This window comes from Canis lupus, chromosome 38, assembly GCF_003254725.2.
Source record: "Canis lupus dingo isolate Sandy chromosome 38, ASM325472v2, whole genome shotgun sequence".
NCBI classification, from domain to species: domain Eukaryota; kingdom Metazoa; phylum Chordata; class Mammalia; order Carnivora; family Canidae; genus Canis; species Canis lupus.
Genome location: NC_064280.1, coordinates 16115393 through 16133649, shown reverse-complemented (window position 1 = coordinate 16133649; position 18257 = coordinate 16115393). Strand labels below are relative to the sequence as shown.

General features: G+C 45.8%; 1 pseudogene; it reads right to left on the bottom strand.

Annotated features, from left to right (window-relative positions):
- Positions 1-16624, bottom strand: part of LOC125754538 (ATPase PAAT-like) — a 31593-nt pseudogene extending 14969 nt beyond the window's left edge.
- Between the last annotated feature and the right edge of the window lie 1633 nt (positions 16625-18257).

The window sequence follows — 18257 nt, the reverse complement described above, 5'->3', positions numbered from 1 at the left end:
AATAAATAATCAACCCAGTTTCCTAGCAATTCAAACAACCATCTGCTTTTGTGAGCTCTCCCATCACAGGTGTCCTTCCTGACTCTGAAACCACGGCATGGGCCTGGGCTTCCTGCTAGGAAGTATGGGTAGTTTGCCATTTGCTGGGGAAGAGCTTCGGCACGTGTTTTGTCATTGCCGGTCTGAAAACACGACATGTTACCCATACATCAAAGCATCAGTGTGTCCCCGGCACCTCCTCTGCTAGGCGCTTAGTAAATGGTGGTTGACTGTCATGGAAAGTCGTGGAGAAGCAGAGCAGAGAGGGAGAGGAGACAGATGGACAGACAAGGCTCCCATTTGACAGCCCTTTGGAGCATATGTCTGGGCAGTTGTGTCTCCTTAAATAAGAAAAGTGGAAGAAAGAATCCGAGGAAAGGCCAAGCAAAGAAGAGCCCAGTTCTGCCCATTGTCATTCAAGAGCAGCATTGACAGGACAAAGGTCCTTTGGAAATGATAATGACATATGGTCTCATTCATTTGGGGAATATAAAAAATAGTGAAAGGGAATAAAGGGGAAAGGAGAAAAAATGAGTGGGAAATATCAGAAAGGGAGACAGAACATGAGAGACTCCTAACTCTGGGAAACGAACTAGGGGTGGTGGAAGGGGAGGTGGGTGGAGGGTGGGGGTGAATGGGTGACGGGCACTGAGGGGGGCACTTGATGGGATGAGCACTGGGTGTTATTCTCTATGTTGGCAAATTGAACACCAATAAAAAATAAATTTATAAAAAAAGGAAGTGATAATGCCAAATTTGTGCCAAACTTCAGAAACAAGTGCAGCTTTGCTGCTTGCGTTGGTCCACTGAGGCTGCCCAAACAAAATACCACAGACTGAGGGCTGGGGTGGGGGCTTAAACAGCACAAGGAGGCTGCAAGTCCAAGACCAAGACACCAGATAATTTGGTTCCTAATGTGGACTCTCTTCCTGGCTTGTAGATGTCTATCTTCACACCATGTCCTTGCACAGCCAGCCGGGAAAGAGAAGAGGACACTAATCCTACCAGCTCAGGATCCTCCCCTTATGACCTTATTTAACCTGAATTGTCTCTAAATATAGTCATTTAGGGGGTGAGGGCTTCAATATGTGAAATTTCGGAGGACACGACTCAGTCCATAGCACAGCTGAAAGAGCTTGCACTTTCCGAAGGCCCCTCCGTGTACCCTAGACGTACCCTCAGCACACACTGCAGGCTACAAGACACAGGGACCCGGGTTGGGGATTCCTGCCCATTGGAAAGTTGTTAGAAATGAAGAAAGGAAGAACTAAAATCATAGCACAGGACAATGGTCGGTGGACTTTGAGTTATACCAAACTTTTCTGGAACGCCTCTGTTATAAAACAAGGCAACATGCTGCTCATCCCTAATCTTCTTAGGGCTGTCTTGTAGAACTCCATTTTTCTCATTTAAGGAAAACTACGTGGTATATTCCATATATAACTTCATAACTCTGAAGATGATAGTGCTTCAAGGCATGGAGAAGAAAGGGCCAGGGTGCTGTCTTCCTCTCAGATTCCACATGCATTCTACTTAATTCAGCCAATATTTACTAAGCAGCTACTACAGGACATTATCCTAGGCACTGACAATGCTGAGATTTAGGAGAGTTGAGCATGGGCTACACCACCAGGTCTTTCCCCCCTCCCCATCCCTTGACGGCCTTGAGGCTGTGCCTGGTAGAAGCATAGAACTGGAAGAGCGTGTCCAAATGACCCTCCGTCCACCCTGGTCTGGAGCCCGAAAGGGGCCAAGCTCCCACGCTCACAGACAAGCGAGTCAAGGACATGATGGAGGCAAAGCCTCTGAAGAGCCGGCGAGGCACCCCCTGCCCACGCCAGGTCATTTGCCTCATCTCCTCCTCCTCTCCTGGCTTCCTTCTCTCTCTGTTCTCATTCGCCTCTCCCTGGACTATGCCTAAAAGGGCTCACGTGTGCTTCCAGGAGACTGACGATGCACATCAGTGAGAAGTCTTGCAATAAAAAAAACTTACCTATCCCAATATTTCCCAGATGTATTTCTTTACTGTAGCAGGTGCACAGCCCTGTGGGTGGCTTCTAAGGTTGCTCATCAGTTTCCAAAGATTCAAGCCAACTCCTTAAGATGCCTTAATTGTAACTCTAAAGATGATAGTATTTGCTTTCAATTCTCTCCCACTTCCTAGCCATGTCTCCTCACTTCTGGCATCCACTAGGTACCATCCCTACCCCCTCTCTGCACCTTGCCACCTTAGATGCAGATCTTCTTCATGACCCTCGGATACAGAGGACCACCAAACAAAACTCGATGCTCTAGGCTGGAATCTCCCAATCGGAAACTCTAAGAAATATTTATCTTGAAGAAGTTATTAAAGAGAGAAAGTTCACAATTAAATAAGTTTACATATTAAGAAGAAAAAATGAGTGGGAAATATCAGAAAGGGAGACAGAACATGAGAGACTCCTAACTCTGGGAAATGAACTAGGAGTAGTGGAAGGGGAGGTGGGCGGGGGTTGGGGGTGACTGGGAGATGGGCACTGGGGGGGTGGGCACTTGACGGGATGAGCACTGGGTGTTATTCTCTATGTTGGCAAATTGAACACCGATAAAAAAAATAAAATTTTAAAAAAAATTCCCCTCTTGGATATTTATAAGATGTATTATTGAAGGTTCTGAGAAGTCCTATATTAGAGAAACTTATCTAATGTCACTTTCCCAAATGCATTTGACCACACACCCCCTTTTTAATAACACCTAACAAGGAAGGAAGTACCAGTCCCCAGAATACCCTTCGAGAAACTCTGCTGCAAACCAGTTTTCTCCTCTGAACTCCTCCTGTCCCATCAAATCCCTCCGCTTTGGTGTGTCATTCTGTCAGCATAAGTGGGCTAAGGATGGCACATTGAGTTAATAACAGCAGCACACTATTTGGTACTAATTTCTAGTACCCCGAATCCTCCCCAAAAAAGCAGCAGCATCTTCATTTTACAGATGAGGACACTGAGCCCTAAAGAAAAGAAACGCACTTTCTCAAGTCTGGCCCAGCCAGGAGGGGTCAAGGTGAGAGTTAAATCCAGGTGTTCTAATGACTCCTTTTTAAACCAACCACTCTTAAAAAAATAAATAAATAAATAAAAATAAATCAACCAGCCACTCTTGTCAATAAGGGGTTAACGCGCTCACTTTCCAGAGCTGTTTACATTTTAAAGTCAAAGAGAAAAAACTACTTTAATCCCAGAAGAATGAAATGAATCCCTACTGACAGGAATCTGTGGAAGACTTTGAGGAAGCCAGGGAGGCCCGTCTTCCTTTCCGACCACAGTGCCCCCTCCCCACGGGTGCAAGGAAAGGTTCACCCACTCGGGCAAGGGGACCTCCCAGCTTCCTCCAAACTAAGGTTGCAACGTGATGCAAATAGCCACGGATCTGTAGGGGGGCACAGCTATGGAGTGGGGCTGTATGACAAGAACTCAGGATGCTCCGATCTGTGCAGCCCACAGACTCTGCCTTCTGTTAATAACTTGGGTTATGGTTTGATTCCAAGAAGGCCAAACTGAAGCCTACTGCCCATCACACGTGAGATGTTTCTAACAAAAGGGATATGTCCGCGTAATGCTAGCTGTACGGTGCTGAACGTGGGGTCTTTCAAAAACCAGTGGTTCACTAGACATTTTCTTTCTTTTTTCTTTTTTAAGATTTTATTTATTTATTCATAAGAGACACAGAGGGAGAGGCAGGGACTCGATCCCAGGACCCTCAGGATCATGACCTGAGCCAAAGGCAGATGCTCAACCCCTGAGCCACCCAGGTGCCCCTCACTAGATATTTTCTGAAGCTGGTAATCCTGAGAAATCAGTACCCATTTCCGCACAGTTTTGCTCCCAGATGGTTGGCAAATCCCCCCAAGTGCTCCGATCGGAATTTGGGGTGAGCTTCATTTGAAGAGATTTTCCAGGCGGCGTCCCTTCTAATGTACTCAAATGCATCGTCAGTGGGGCACCTGGGGGGCTGGGTCAGTTAAGTGTCCAACCCTCAATTTCCGCCCAGCTCACCATCTCAGGGCTGTGGGATCGAGCCCCACCTCGGGAGGAGCCTGCCTAAGCTTCTCTCTCCCTCTCCCTTGGCCCCTTCCCCGCCGCTCTCTCTCTAAAAATGAAAAATAATAATAATAATAATAATACAAATAGATAAATAAAAATGCATCATCCGTAATGATAACGTAGTCTGCCGAGAAGCAGCTGTGGAATGTCCCTCCGCCGCCCGATGGCCCTCTCATCAGCTGCCATCCAGCTCTGTTTGTACTTCTCCATCACCTTTATTTGTTTAAGAGGCCTGACAAGGCAAACACGCCTGATGCGCTGTTTACATTGCAGCTTTCACTGGAGCTTATTAAACTCATCGTTACTTCATATAAGCCGCAGATATGTGGCTCGGACCAGTTAGTGTTGACAGTAAGTAACAGACACCCTGTCACAAGGTAACATGTTTATACACTCCACTGGATGCCTGGTGGATTTTGTCCCTGTAAAACTATCACAGATAATGAAGCTACTATCAGATAAGTGACTATAATAAATGACCACAATTAGGTCTCTGGTTGATGAGAACACTTGGTGGTCTCTCCAGCTTGACTTGGACAAATCCCAGGCCAAAAAAAAAAAAAAAATGGGGAGGGGGGTGCAGTGGCAGGGAAGGGGATCAAAACTCAAATGCAAATGAGATGGATCTACTAGAGCACCCTTTGATTTCAAGAGGAGCGAGAGTTGGAAGGGATCAAGTGTTCATCTTCCCTCCGTCCTGACCCTCTTGGCCTTACCCTCTGTCCATCGCAAAAATAAATAAATGAACAGAGAAAATTCTAGAGTCAGGTTCTTATGTACAAAGATCTAACGCCCTGCGCCTGCCTCCTCCCCCACACGTCCCCCAGGATGCCTAGAATTGCAAAAAACATCCCAGGATGTCTACACACGGGGAGGTTTCTCCAGAAGAAAGGGCCCATCTGGGGCAGTTACTGCACCCACAGGAAAAATGGGCGAGGAGACTCAATCCCCGAAGCGTTCTTGGCATGAACTTCCCCATAGCGGGACGGTCAAGGCTCCATCCATCCTTGTGGCAGCTCGCAAGGCGTGACTGTAATCACTTCTTTAAGGGGTTTTTGTTACAGCAGGCAGGCTCTCATTACAGGCCTGCGAAATTATGGCACAGAATCGAAGTGCTCTGATGAAAAGGTCTTTAAAAGCCATTTATTTTCTTGTACGGAATAGTCATTTCTAGGACCACTCGTGGATTTACAGTGAGCTTTATATCTATAGGTGTATAACTTAAGAATGTGCTGGAAGCAGGTGTGGAGGGCCCCTTCGGAGGCCTTATAAGATGACACCGGCCCAGTGGAAACCAACGGGCAGGCAAGCAAGCACTGTGTGCACTGGGCAATTACTTTGCTTCCGTGACAATGACTTGGTTTACACCATGTCATGCTGGCTCACCCCAGGTACCTCCCCACTTTCCTCAGCCGTCCTCCCCTACTTCCCTCCTCCTTGACACCCCAATTCTCCTACCTCTGGCTCCTCGAATCTCAGCCTCCTCAAATCACAGCTGCACTTTAAAAATCTGGCTAGAGGAGAAATATTTTTCTGTAGCAGCATCTTTGCTCTGGGGGAGGGGGGTCTATTTTCCTTTGATTTAATATTCCTGATAATAGTTTCAGGGGAAATTACCCTGTATGGTCGAGTGATTCCCCCCAGGAATAAATGCCTTGGGAGGTGGAGGGTGGAAGTGGGGAGGGGGTGATTGATGGGGCTTTTTGTATATCCCTGTTGCCAGAAGACCTCATAAACTCAGGAAAGCTGCCCAGGCATCATTCTGTTTACCTTTTCACGACTTTAAAGGTGATTTATTTGACCTTTGAAAACTGGGATCATACTTCTTGCTGAAAACAGTGCACATTTCAGCATAAATGGTGTCTGTCAAGATGGCAAGGTCTCCAGTTTGAGGTTCTTTATCACTTTTTTTCTCCTTCTAATCTGAATGGGAAGCGTCTGCTGGATTCTTGGTACAAACGTATTTGAAGGACATTGTCTAAATATATGGAGATAAGTGTGTGTTTATGTACCACACGTACCTATAGTTTCCATAACGATTTTTAAAACGAGTTATAAATGCCCTGGGTGTGTGGGAAAGAGGAGATAGCCTGGGTAAAGAAAAGCCTTGGGATTCCAGACAGGACCTGAGTTCTTCACTGGCTGGGACCCCCTGACTGTATAATTTAGCATCTTATAAGTGACAACTCTGGAGCCAAACCACTGCCATTGGATTCAAGCAGCTCTAACACTCAGTATATAAGCTTGCACAAGATCCTTAAACTTCTCTGCACCTTGATGTCATTACTTGTGAAATGGAAATAATAGTGTCTACACCTCATACGTTTGCCATGAAGATGAAGTAGGTGGAAACATGCAGATTGCTTACAAAAATGCCTGGCATATAGAAAACAATAAATGTCAGCTATTACTACCATCTGGAAAGGGGGTTAAATAATTATATCCTATGACAAATACATCATTTAGGAACTAATAATAAAATAGACAATGCCAAAAAAATAAAAAATAAAATAAAATAAAATAAAATAAAATAAAACAAAAGACAATGCCTACGAAGTACCCGGTACACTGTAATATGCTCTACCAACGCCACCCCCACCCCTGAACTGAAGACAACTCGTGAAAATCCCATTTATGTCCCTAGTACTGAATGCTGTGACTAGGTGGGTTTTCGTAACTTCTTTTTAATCAAACTATGAAGCCATGCAGCAGGTTATCTGTATCTTCATTCTACATGTGAAGAAAGTGCAGGTGTAAAGAAATGAATGACTTCCTCGAGGTCACACAGCTCTTCAGAACACATGTGCATTCTGATTAAGGTTCTCTAGTATCATAAAATGCTCTTTATTCATCGATGAGCAAAGGACCAACCAATAGCTACGGGTTCTTCAGGTTTGTGAGGCCTGCTTCCCAGCAGGAACTAGTTTCCCCCTTCAGAGGGACCCGACCAGCAGGGGAAACAGTTTCTAGAACAGAGTGAACGTCATTAGCAAGGTCAGTGTTCCCCTGAGATCTAACGATCCAGAGAGGAAACGGAGAAAAGTGTCTAACAGCACAGACTGGATCAAGAAAATTGCTTTACCAAGTGTACTCTTGGTTTTACTTCTAAGGAACCTTAGAAAGGACATTTGGTATCAGTAAGATTTCTATTTTAAAACGTTTTATGTCTTTTTAGAACTCAATCCATCAATAGAAGAATGAACCACTGCAATGTGAATCCATTCTGTTAAAATAAAATTGGGTTTATTTCCACTGATGACTTTGCAAGCTTTCTCGACAAGTGGCCAGCAAGAGAGGGTGGGAGCACCCGAGTGTCGGGGGGACATTTGCCTTGATACCACCACACATTTTGCAAGTCCAGTTCAAGTTTGTGGTATGGCTGATTTTCTGGAAAGCTCCCCAGGAGCCCCATAGGTGCCAAGGGAGGGCTCAGGATACAACCAAGTGATGTGCCCTAGAAAGCCTCCTTCGACGGGCAGAGGACACAAGCCTACCAAAGAATCAGAAGACAAGTCCTGGGGACAGCTGAAACTGTCAGTGGGGGTGACACTGGTAGCAATGAATGTGTGCCCCTCGAAACCAGCTAGAAGGCCATCTGTTCTGGGAAAAGACCCACCTGCCCCAACACTTCCAAGGCCTCCAGAGCAGACACCACCCTGTGGCCGTGCACTTCCCACACTCCCAATATCCCAACCTCCCAGGCACCTCTGGGAAACATGACCACTGGCAGAGGCTGCAACAAGGTGCCCATCCTTGACCTTGCACAAGCTCAGCTCAAACCCACATGGACCGAGGACTCTGGGGCTACCCACCATCCTCTACGATGACAGCCCATAATTTATGAGCCACTGCATTTCTCTTCAGGACGTGACGATTGCATGTGTTCTACGGGGACAGCTGAGGACCCATTAATCTTCCCCCTGGCAGGGAAGAAACTGATGGTAATTTAATTTAACTGGATGGGTGAGGTAGATATAAAAGACCACAAGGTAAAAATGACAAGATTATTAACTGCGCCCAGAGCCGTCGGTTCAGCAAGCTGCCTCAATAAATGGAAGCGGGTTGGTTAAACGTGGCCCAAGGTTCAAGCAAGGTTTACGGAGGGGAGGTACTGGCAGATGTGGGTAATGGCAAAGCTCCACATTTCCAGGGAGAAAGCAAAGGACTTTTGTGGTTAGAAGAGGAACTTGGGCCTCGACCAGATTAGCAAGCAGGCTAAAGTTTAAAAGGTCAGGGCAAACTCAGAAATATTTCTCTCCCACACCCGCAAAAAGGAAACGGTTGAACTTAATCACCAAGGTCCCCCTTCAAATCCTCCCCTGACCAACCTCTCATTCCAGCTAACTCAATTTTTCCTCCTGGCCAAGTTGTTTTTAGAGGCTGAGTGACAGCTCTCTGCCTGAGGGGGCCTGCTCCTGAGCTTCTAGAAGGAGCACCTGCCCCAGGCCATCTCTGGGGGTTTTCCACGCACCAGCCCACCCCTGGGGGTGGGGGGGTGGGCAAGCATCAAAGAAAGGGCTCTTGGTTTCCCTTTGTAGCATCCACCATAGATTCTCTCCATGGGACACTTCCAAGGTATCCACCTTCCCACATCAGCGTGGAAGAAATCCCAGCATCGAACAGCGCTGCCCCCAAGTGCAGACCACAGTAAGAGAGCAAAGCCTCCACTTTATCTGCTCCTGGGCTGGCTCAGGATTTGTGCACAGAAATGTAATAAGCTTCCAGGTGCTTCTCAGTGTGCTGGCTCCGTGCCCCGATCCCAGGCCTGTCCAGACCCTGCCCCTTGCCCCACCTCCAGGTCCTATAAGTGCCCATGGCGAACTACAGATCACAGAGTCACACAGGTCATCCCAAATGAGGGCAATGTTCGCCTTGGGAGGCCGATAGGTATTTGATGCCTTATGGTTTGTGAAGCACTCATCTGAGATGATCGTCCCATTGCCCTTGGATGTGGGCAGAGCGAGTAGTCGTTCTCCACTTTACAGAAGAGAAAGCTGAGATGCGGAAGGATTGGGTTTACCAGAGTCATAAAAAGCAGGACACATGTTGGGAGACTTCTACTAGCACTCATTTCACTTTAGTATATAATATATGCACATATAAGCATGTATTTTAATATATATTTACATATGTATATATTTGTATAAATGAATATCCGTCTGTGCCAGACACTGGAACTCACCTCCTCAAAAGTCATTGTTCCTCTTTTCTTAGTCATAGAACCAGAACTATGTTCAGTATTGGCCAGAGATGCATTGGTCCCCAAAAATGGACCCAGCTTCTGGTTTCTGACCCAGGAGATGAAAGAAGTCTATTAGAGGTTTCTAGAAAGATTTTCCTTCCTGATTAAGAGGGAGGCGCCATGAGGGGAAGCTCTCTTGCCCCACGTTGCCCATCTTCTCTGCTAGCGAACATGGACAGGGGAGGGCAAAATGCTAGAGCAGCTGCAGCTTTTTGGTGACAATGAGGAAGAAGGCCAAGAACATCAAAGGGATGACAACCCAGAGTTTTGACATCATTAAGCTACGAAACTAGCCTTGGTAATGTGCAGAGCACCACACTTCCAGTTTAAGCCATTTTTAGTTGAGTATTTTGTTTACTGGAGCTAAAAGCATTCCCAGCTAATATGCTCCTGGACCAGATGATGAGCAGCTCAAGGACAGAGGCCATATTTATGTTTGAGCCCCCTTTGGAATCTAGTCCAGAAATAGTCACTTAACAAATGTTTGCTAGAAGAAAGAAAAGAGTGTTCTCTTAACAGATATATCCCAATGTGATGAACTTAACAAAACCAATGAAGAAAAAATTAAATCTTCACTTGCTGGCAACCACTCAGTCCTACATTCCTATGGCTGTTAACTGCCACCATTCCTCTGCCTCCTTTCCCAGAGCTCTTCTCACCGCCTCCGTACACCGCGACAACTAAAAATTTGTTTTTTCATAAGACTGAACAAGTCAGTAATGCATGTCTGCAATGAAAGTATTTTTCTGATTTAAAAATAGAATCACTTAGAGGTGATATTTCCAAGTCAGTGAGGAAAATAAATGATGAAACAATCTAATAATTATTTGAAAAGAAAATAAAAAGATCCCTGGTACTACACACCAAAATAAATTTCAGGTGAATTACTGTCCCCTATATTGCAAGGTAAATAATTATTGAGTCCATAAAAAGGGGCAGCCCGAGTGGCTCAGTGGTTTAGTGCCGCCTTCGGCCCAGGGCATGATCCTGGGGACCCCAGATCGGGTCCCACGTCGGGCTCCCTGCATGGGGCCTGCTTCTCCCTCTGCCTGTGTCTCTGCCTCTCTCTCTCTCTCTTTCTCTCTCTCTCATGAATAAATAAATAAAATCTTTTAAAAAATAAAAAATAGAAAAATAGAAAATAAAAAAGAATCCATAAAAAGATCTACGGGATATATTCATATCATGTCACCTTTGGAATAACTTTGTAAGGCAGAAACCACAAAGGAAATAAATGCTTGATCACATGAAATTCATATTTTCTGGGGGTACCTGGGTGGCTCACTCAGTTAAGGGTCTGACTCTTGATTTCGGCTCAGATCATGATCTCAGAGTTGTGAGATTGAGCCCAACCTCAGATTCTGTGCTGGGCATGGAGCCTACTTAGGATTCTCTCTCTCCCCCTCTAAAAAAATCTTTTTAAAATATATGGGGCACCTGCCTGACTCCTGGTTCCAGCTCAGGTCATGATCAAGGCCGTGAGATGGAGCCCCAGGTGGGCTCAGCACTTAGCCTAGAATCTGTTTGAGATCTTTCCCCTCCTCCTCCCCCCTCACTGCTCCTTCCATTTGCTCCATCCCTCACTCGCACTCTCTCTCTTTCTCTCTGAAATAAATAAATAAAATCTTTGAAAAAATAAATTAAAATTAAAAATTAAATTAAAAAACCACACGTTTTCTGAACCCAAGAAAACCACCAAAAAACAAAATTGAGAAATAACATTGAAAAAAAATATTTGCATGCAAAGCATTAATGCCTTAAACTATATAGAAATCTTGGAAGCAATTATGCAAAGAAAAAAAACACCCCAATAAAAAAATGTGCAAAGGCTATTAATTCAAAATTGCCTAAAGAAGAAATATCGACAATCAAGAAACATATGAAAATGTAGAATTTCTGGGCAGCCCGGGTGGCTCAGTGGTTTAGCGCTGACTTCGGCCCAGGGCATGATCCTGGAGATCCACGATCCAGTCCCACGTCAGGCTCCCTGCATGGAGCCTGCTTCTCCTTCTGCCTCTCTCTCTCTCTCTCTCTGTCTCTCTCTCTCATGAATAAATAAATAAAATCTTTTTTAAAAATGTAGAATTTCACTGGTAACGAAAGATATTCAGATCAAAATGAGACCCCCTTTGCCATTTTCTGCCTATCTTATAGGCAAAAATGTTTTTCAGGATCATATCAAGTGTTTGGAAGAAGTTAGAAAACTGTGGTACCCATAAGTGCCTGTTGGTACTAGAAAACAGAAAATAAAAATTGACAGAGGAAAAAAAAGAAAGAATAAAAAAAGTAAACCATTGATCCCTAATATTATTTTACAAATTTATCCTACGGAAAGATTTATCCTAAGGAAATGTATCCTAAGGAAATACGAAGATTCACCCATAAATATGCTCACTGTAGCATTATGTATAAGAATTAAAATTGGAATGAACGTAAACGTGTGTGAAATGATAGCATATGTGTACAGAGCAAATACCGTTAGCAGGAAAGGCCCCCCACACAGTGTTAGGAGAAGCAAGCAAAGCAAGCAAGTCATGAAACAGAAAAAGCATCTAGTTATAAGATGGAAGGTGGTAGTGAGATAACCACACAGAATTTTTTTGCCTCTTCTGAAGTTTCCTAATTTTTCTGTGAATCACGTGTATTGTTTTTATAAACAAAAAGTTATTTTTACGTAGGAAAAATAATCACAACCTCCCTTGTCCCAGTATCACAATCCTAGTGGCATCCTGTTCCCAGTAGTATTTCAAGTCATAACACATCAGTTCCTAGACTTTTTACAGTATTGACACACACACACACCTAACAAAGATACAGCACTAACAAAACAATAAAAAAAATGATAATATGCATCAGTAATAAACCCTTCTGAGTAAATACTGGTAATAAAAATGGCAAAATCTCCACAACTACTATATGTTGGCAAATTGAACACCAATAAAAAATAAATTTATTAAAAGAAAAAAAATCTCCACAACTACAGCCCTTTACACACACTATCTTGTATGACTCTACAAGAACTCTCTGAGGGAGGGATGGGCAAACTGAGGCTGGAAGGTCAGAGTGGTTTCTCCAAGGGAGGGAACTACAGGTGCGGGGCCTCGGGCTCCACCCCACACTTCGGCGCTTCTCACTGACTAAGCGTGATGCTCATACCTGGGAGTTGCATCAACTGCGTGGCTCCCCAGTGCTGTGACCCTGGGAGCCAGGGGCCTGACAACTCATCCCACTCACTGTCTGGCCCCTAACTCCTGGCATCGCTGGTGCCCCGAAGTGCTCTTCTGCTCCCTGGCTGCCTCTGCGCTGCAGCTACAGGGTCGGGGGGCAAGTCTCAGCCTCCCCTTCTCGGCCTTACGAGGCTGGGCCCTCTGAGCAGCACCTGCTGGGGGCCGGGAATGGGGCAGGGCTGTGCTGGTCACACCCGAAGCCTTACTGAGAGTCAGGTCAAGAGGAAGACCATGGCTCAGCCATTACCCCCAAGTCATGGCCTGGGAGCCCTTTCCTTTTCTTTTTTATTTCTTCTCTTCTTTTTTTTTTTTTTTTTTTTTTTTTTTTAGTTGAAAATTGGTAAAGTTCTTTATTGTAAGATTTTTTAATTTAATTTTATTTTATTTTATTTCTTAATTAATGAGAGACACACAGAGAGAGAGAGGCAGAGACACAGGAAGAGGGAGAAGCAGGCTCCATGCGGGGAGCCCCACGTGAGACTCGATCCTGGGTCTCCAGAATGACACCCTGGCTGCAGGTGGCACTAAACCACTGAGCCACCCAGGCTGCCCTTAAATTTTATTTAAATCCAATTTGCCAATATATAAACCCAGTGCTCATCTCATCATGTCTTGTCTCTTTTTTTTTTTTTTTTTTAGAGAGAGAGAGAGCGCACATGCACAGCGGCGGGGAGGGGAGCAGAGGGCAGAGGGAGAGAGAGCATCTCAAGCAGTCTCCAGGCCCAGGGCAGAGCCACGCAAGGCTCTGTCTCACCACCCTGAGATCAGGACCCAAGCCAAATCAAGAGTCGGAAGCCCAACTGACTGAGCACCCCCCCACCCACAGCCAGGTGCCCTACCTGGGTGGGAGCCCTTCTGAACCTCAAGCCAGGGATCCGTCAACAAAGGGACCTGAAAATCCAGCTATTCCACGTGGGACAGCTATTCCTTCTCTGACTGCTATCCTGTTACATCAGTAATAAGGCTGGTCCTAATAAGCTCCTGAGGATGAGCTCAGGAACCCATTTTGATAGAAAATAAAAGAGGTTCATGATCAGATCTATTTTTGCCCCGTCTACTAGCATGACAGACACACCTGAACTGTAAGCCCCAGGCCTTTAGTCATGCTTCCAAGGAAACCCATGCGCCTTTCCGCATATCACCCACCCAGTCAGTAGTGCCTGGCGTCCCCTGAGGCCAGAGCCAACGTCATCAGCCAGAGGCCACCCATGTCCTGTTTGCTTCCCCACAGCCCAAGCCATTGCACTGGCCCTCATCCCTGCTCTGGGGGCAGGTATCCACTGCACACCCCGCAAGGCACTTACTGATCATCCCATGACCCTCTGTCTGCTCACCCATCTCCTCCACTGTGTCCTGAGCACCATGCCTCACTCACCCCATTCCCTCGGTGTCCGGCACAGAGGCCCATACATGGTCAGCAGGGTGCTCCAGGGAGGGAGGTGCTCCTCGTCAGTACTCTCTGGAATCTCCGTAAAAAAGCCAACGAATTGGAACTCGCAGCCAAATGACAAGAAAGAAGTGAGAATTACAGGCACTTCTGCTGTGAGATGGAGAATATAACTGTGAAAAACTAACAAATACATACACACCTATACACACACACACACACACACACACACACAGCATCTCCTTAATCTGGAAAGGACCAAAGACATGAGGAAGATGTTCACCAGACAAACGACACAGTTGGTTCCTGGAAACCTGGGGTGGCCCAGATGACGTGAGCAGGATACCCAGAAAATTAACTGTGAGGCAAGTTCTGCTAAGAAGCTGGATTATTTGGGTTATTGAGTTATCGTCATTACTGAATAATTATATAACATTATTGATGATTACATGAACCAACTCGGAAAGGGCAGTGCCTGGTGGTGGCATGTTTCCACATTTGTTGGATGGAGGCCACGGCACAGCCAAATAAACAGCCAGACCACCGAACAGGAAAGAAACGGCCTTGATTCTAACCCCCACGCTGCACACATGTCAGAATTGGAACCCGGAGAGGAGAGGAGACACACTTCAAGAAATATTTCTCATTTACCTGGAGAGCTGGGTCTAGAACCCAAGTGTCTCAGCTCTCCAGTCATTGGACAGGGATGTCCTCCCGCAGAGTAAAAGCAACAGGGCAAATTAGCAAAAAATAATTTGGAAATTTCAGAGAACTCGGTCATGGGGAAACATTCACTTTTGGTATGAGATGCTTAAAAGCTTTTTTTTCTTTCTTTTTTTTTCTTTTTTTTTTTTTTTTCTTTTTTTTCCTGCTGCTACTGCAGCTTTTTATCTGGTCTGTGTAGGTGAAGGGGAAGGGGAAAGGAGCAATCAGTTGGGAAAGGTAAAAAGCACACAGCCTTGCTTCTACTCTTCTTTCTGCCCTGGACCCAGCCCCAAAAGGTCTGAGCTCACTGGCAGCTGAAATGGATCCAATCCACAGAGAGCTACAAGGACCTTTCACAACCCCCTGGACCTCAAGGTGAAAGTCAAAGCCTTAAAAAAAAAAAAAGAAAGAAAGAAAGAAAGAAAGAAAGAAAGAAAGAAAGAAAGAAAGAAAGAAAAGAAAGAAAGAAAGAAAGTCAACCCCCTGGACCTCAAGGTGAAAGTCAAAGCCTTAAAAAAAAAAAAGAAAGAAAGCCCTTCCTACTCTGAGAGCAAAGGTTCAGTGTCCCCCTTTGCTCTGCCCAGCCTCCTAGAATCTCCTCTTTGACCTTGGAGACGGATTTCTTTCTTCTGCCTGGAATGCCAATCCTGAAACCCCAGATTTGCCCATGAGACTTGGAACCCCCACCCCATTCACATTCTAGCCCCGAGCCTCTCACTATCTCTGACCCCTAGAGTCTTCCTGAGTCTAGATCCTGACTCCCAACCTCGCCATGTCTCAGTAGCACCTATAGGCCTTCCTAGAGATCCCGGTGAATCATCCAAACACCTAAGTAGGCAACCGGGGAGGGGGCAAAAAGTGGCCAGTGCTAAGAAAAATTCTCCAAGCCAGTTTTTTTGCCCATCTACAAATATCCTGGACTATTACCATATGAGAATTAGTGAGGACGATACCAAATCATCCCACAGGTGGTTGGAAGAGTTACTTTGAAATGGTGGTTGATTTCGTTATTGTGTTCGTAACCAAATAGAGAAAATCTGCATGTTTCATCTTCAACAATGCTGGAGAGCTCAGACCCAAGCCCAGGCTCGCCATGAAGGATGGTGTGAGTTTGGGGAAGTTACTTTACCTCTCCCAAAATTCAGTTTCCTTAACCGGAAAGTGAAAACAATAATATCTCCCTCATACAGAATATTTCTTCGGATTAAATCAGCTGTGACACGGGGCCTGGCACATAGTAGGGACTCGATCAGAAACTAGTTCTCCCCTTCTGTCCTCCTCCTCTGCAAATTATTCAGAATGTGTAATCAGAGCATGAGGAAACTACCACCACCTGGTGTACGGGTCTCAAAACTGCATAAGCAGCAGCAAAGGTGAAAATACAACCTCCACTCAGGAAATAGCTGAAACTCTGAAAAACCAAAGTTCAGAAAAGACCAAAAAAGCTCTGTCCTTAAAATACTATCAATTCTATATGTGGGATAGAGGCCCCTGGAGATGCTAGCCTGGTGGGTAGAACTGATCCAGGCAAACTTCCCGGAAGAGGTACACCTTATTTTGAAATGTGAAGGATAAAGGAGAAAAGATGTGGGCTGATTGAAAAGAAGGAATACTTTCCTGTGCCAAGTTGGTCAGGTGGGCAGAAGGGGGGATCTTGGAAGCAAAAGAGGAAGGTCTTGGAGGCCTCGGGGTGGCAAATTCTGTCAACTGGAGCCGCTAGTCCAATGAAGTCCAATCCAGCCTATTGAGCCTTTAGGTCCTTTGATCACAGAAGAAAATGAGATAACCCGAATGGCTTGATGTCAGTCACCCCACTACAGGCCACCCTCCTGGACAGGCAGCTGATAGACTCTAAGGTCAACATCTCTAACCCATGGATGTCCTTCCCTTGGTCAGAACCTGCTTCCAGGGGCAGAAGGTGCTGGAAGCAGCCATGGAGGACCATTGTGACAAAGAGCCTCAGAAAAGGGTGGAGATGTGCTTCTCCTTAAATATTAAATATTAAATATTCCCACAGAGCAGGGAGCAGAGGCAGGTAGGTTTCTAACCTGGCTCCCTGTTCTGCACCCCTTACTCCACATTCTGGCCACACCCATGATGAAGTGCGCTGTGCCCTCTTTCTTCTAGATCTTTGAAGACAATCCTCCTTCTGCCTGAAAAACACTTCAAGGGTCCTAGCTGAGAGATGATATTTTCCAAGAAGACTTCTCTGATCCCACTCCAACACCCCAAAACCCCCTTATCTTAGCATGGATTGTTACGTTGTGTCATAATTTCTTGTCCTCTTGTTTACTTGTCCTTCTTGTTTCCTCTTGTTGAAATGTAGTGAAACTACATTTCACTCTAAGTCCCGAGAAGGAATGTTTTTCTTGCCCGTTGCTGTTTCCCCAGGACCTAGTATAGTGCCTGGCACATTAAGGTCCTTGATAAAGATTTAAGAACGTCCACAAACCCCCACTCAGTTGGTTCTGAGTAGCCCAGAAATGAAGGAACTCAGGACAGGAGGGACCTAGAAGCATCCATCTCAGCTGCCCTGAAGTTTGCTTCTCATACTACTTGGGTCCTGGCCAGTGCTCAGGCCAGTACCACCTCAGAAGGCTGACTTTGGCCAGTATCACCCCCCCTGCCCTACACACACATCTCACCTAGGCTTTGGAGAATACAAGTCACCCTGCCCCACTTCCTGCAGTGTATTCTGAGTAATGCCAAGGTGTTGAACCACCTTGGCCACTGAACTGGGTGTGGTGTTTCAACCACGAGGCTGGTCAAAACAGACCATGCACAATTGTCTCAGAGACTTGATTTTTTTCTAAATCAGATTTTCTAACTCCAACAAAAAAAGAGACAAAATTACAAAGGTATCAGGCAGGAAGGACTAACCCGAGGACAACCCAGAACCCAGAGACCTAGACAGTCACAATGGGTACTTCCATATGTTCCAGGTGACATCGGGTCAAAAGAAACATCTGGACAGCTCTGGAGTGGGAAAGAAGACACACGTGGGCAGCTCTTGGAAAGAAGAAGCAATGAAAGCGGGGAGAGATGCATGCCCAACCATGAAGGGCAAGCAGCATCAGCCAACCACTTGGATATGACCCCAGGCATTTCTAGCACCAGTTGCCAAAGGAACCTCCTCCTCTCTTCCTATGGCTGCCCCTTGGCAGCAGCACGAGGACCAAGCTTGGTCTATAGTGGTGCTCCAGAAACATCCTGAATGCAGGGGTTTTTCTGTGTCTCCACCCACGGTTCCCTCTTATCAGCATCAGGAAGAAAAAAGGTTCTATCTCCCCGAATCTTGAGGATGCATGATGGTGCCTCTGTTCTGATCAGTCTTGTGGTGCATAAAAGGTCCCAGGTAGGGGCAGAGGCGGCGGGGAAAGTGTGCAACAGAAAAGTCAGTCTCAGAATAGTGGCTTCGCCCGCAGTGGACTCAGCAACCTCGCTTCCACATCACAGCACCCACATTTTTCTGTCCATAGGTCATATGCGGCTCTTGGGCTACATGTGGTTTAGGCGCCCATCTCGACCAGGAGACCTCCCAAACTGTTAGATCACTCCTCCTCTGCAAGCACCACTAC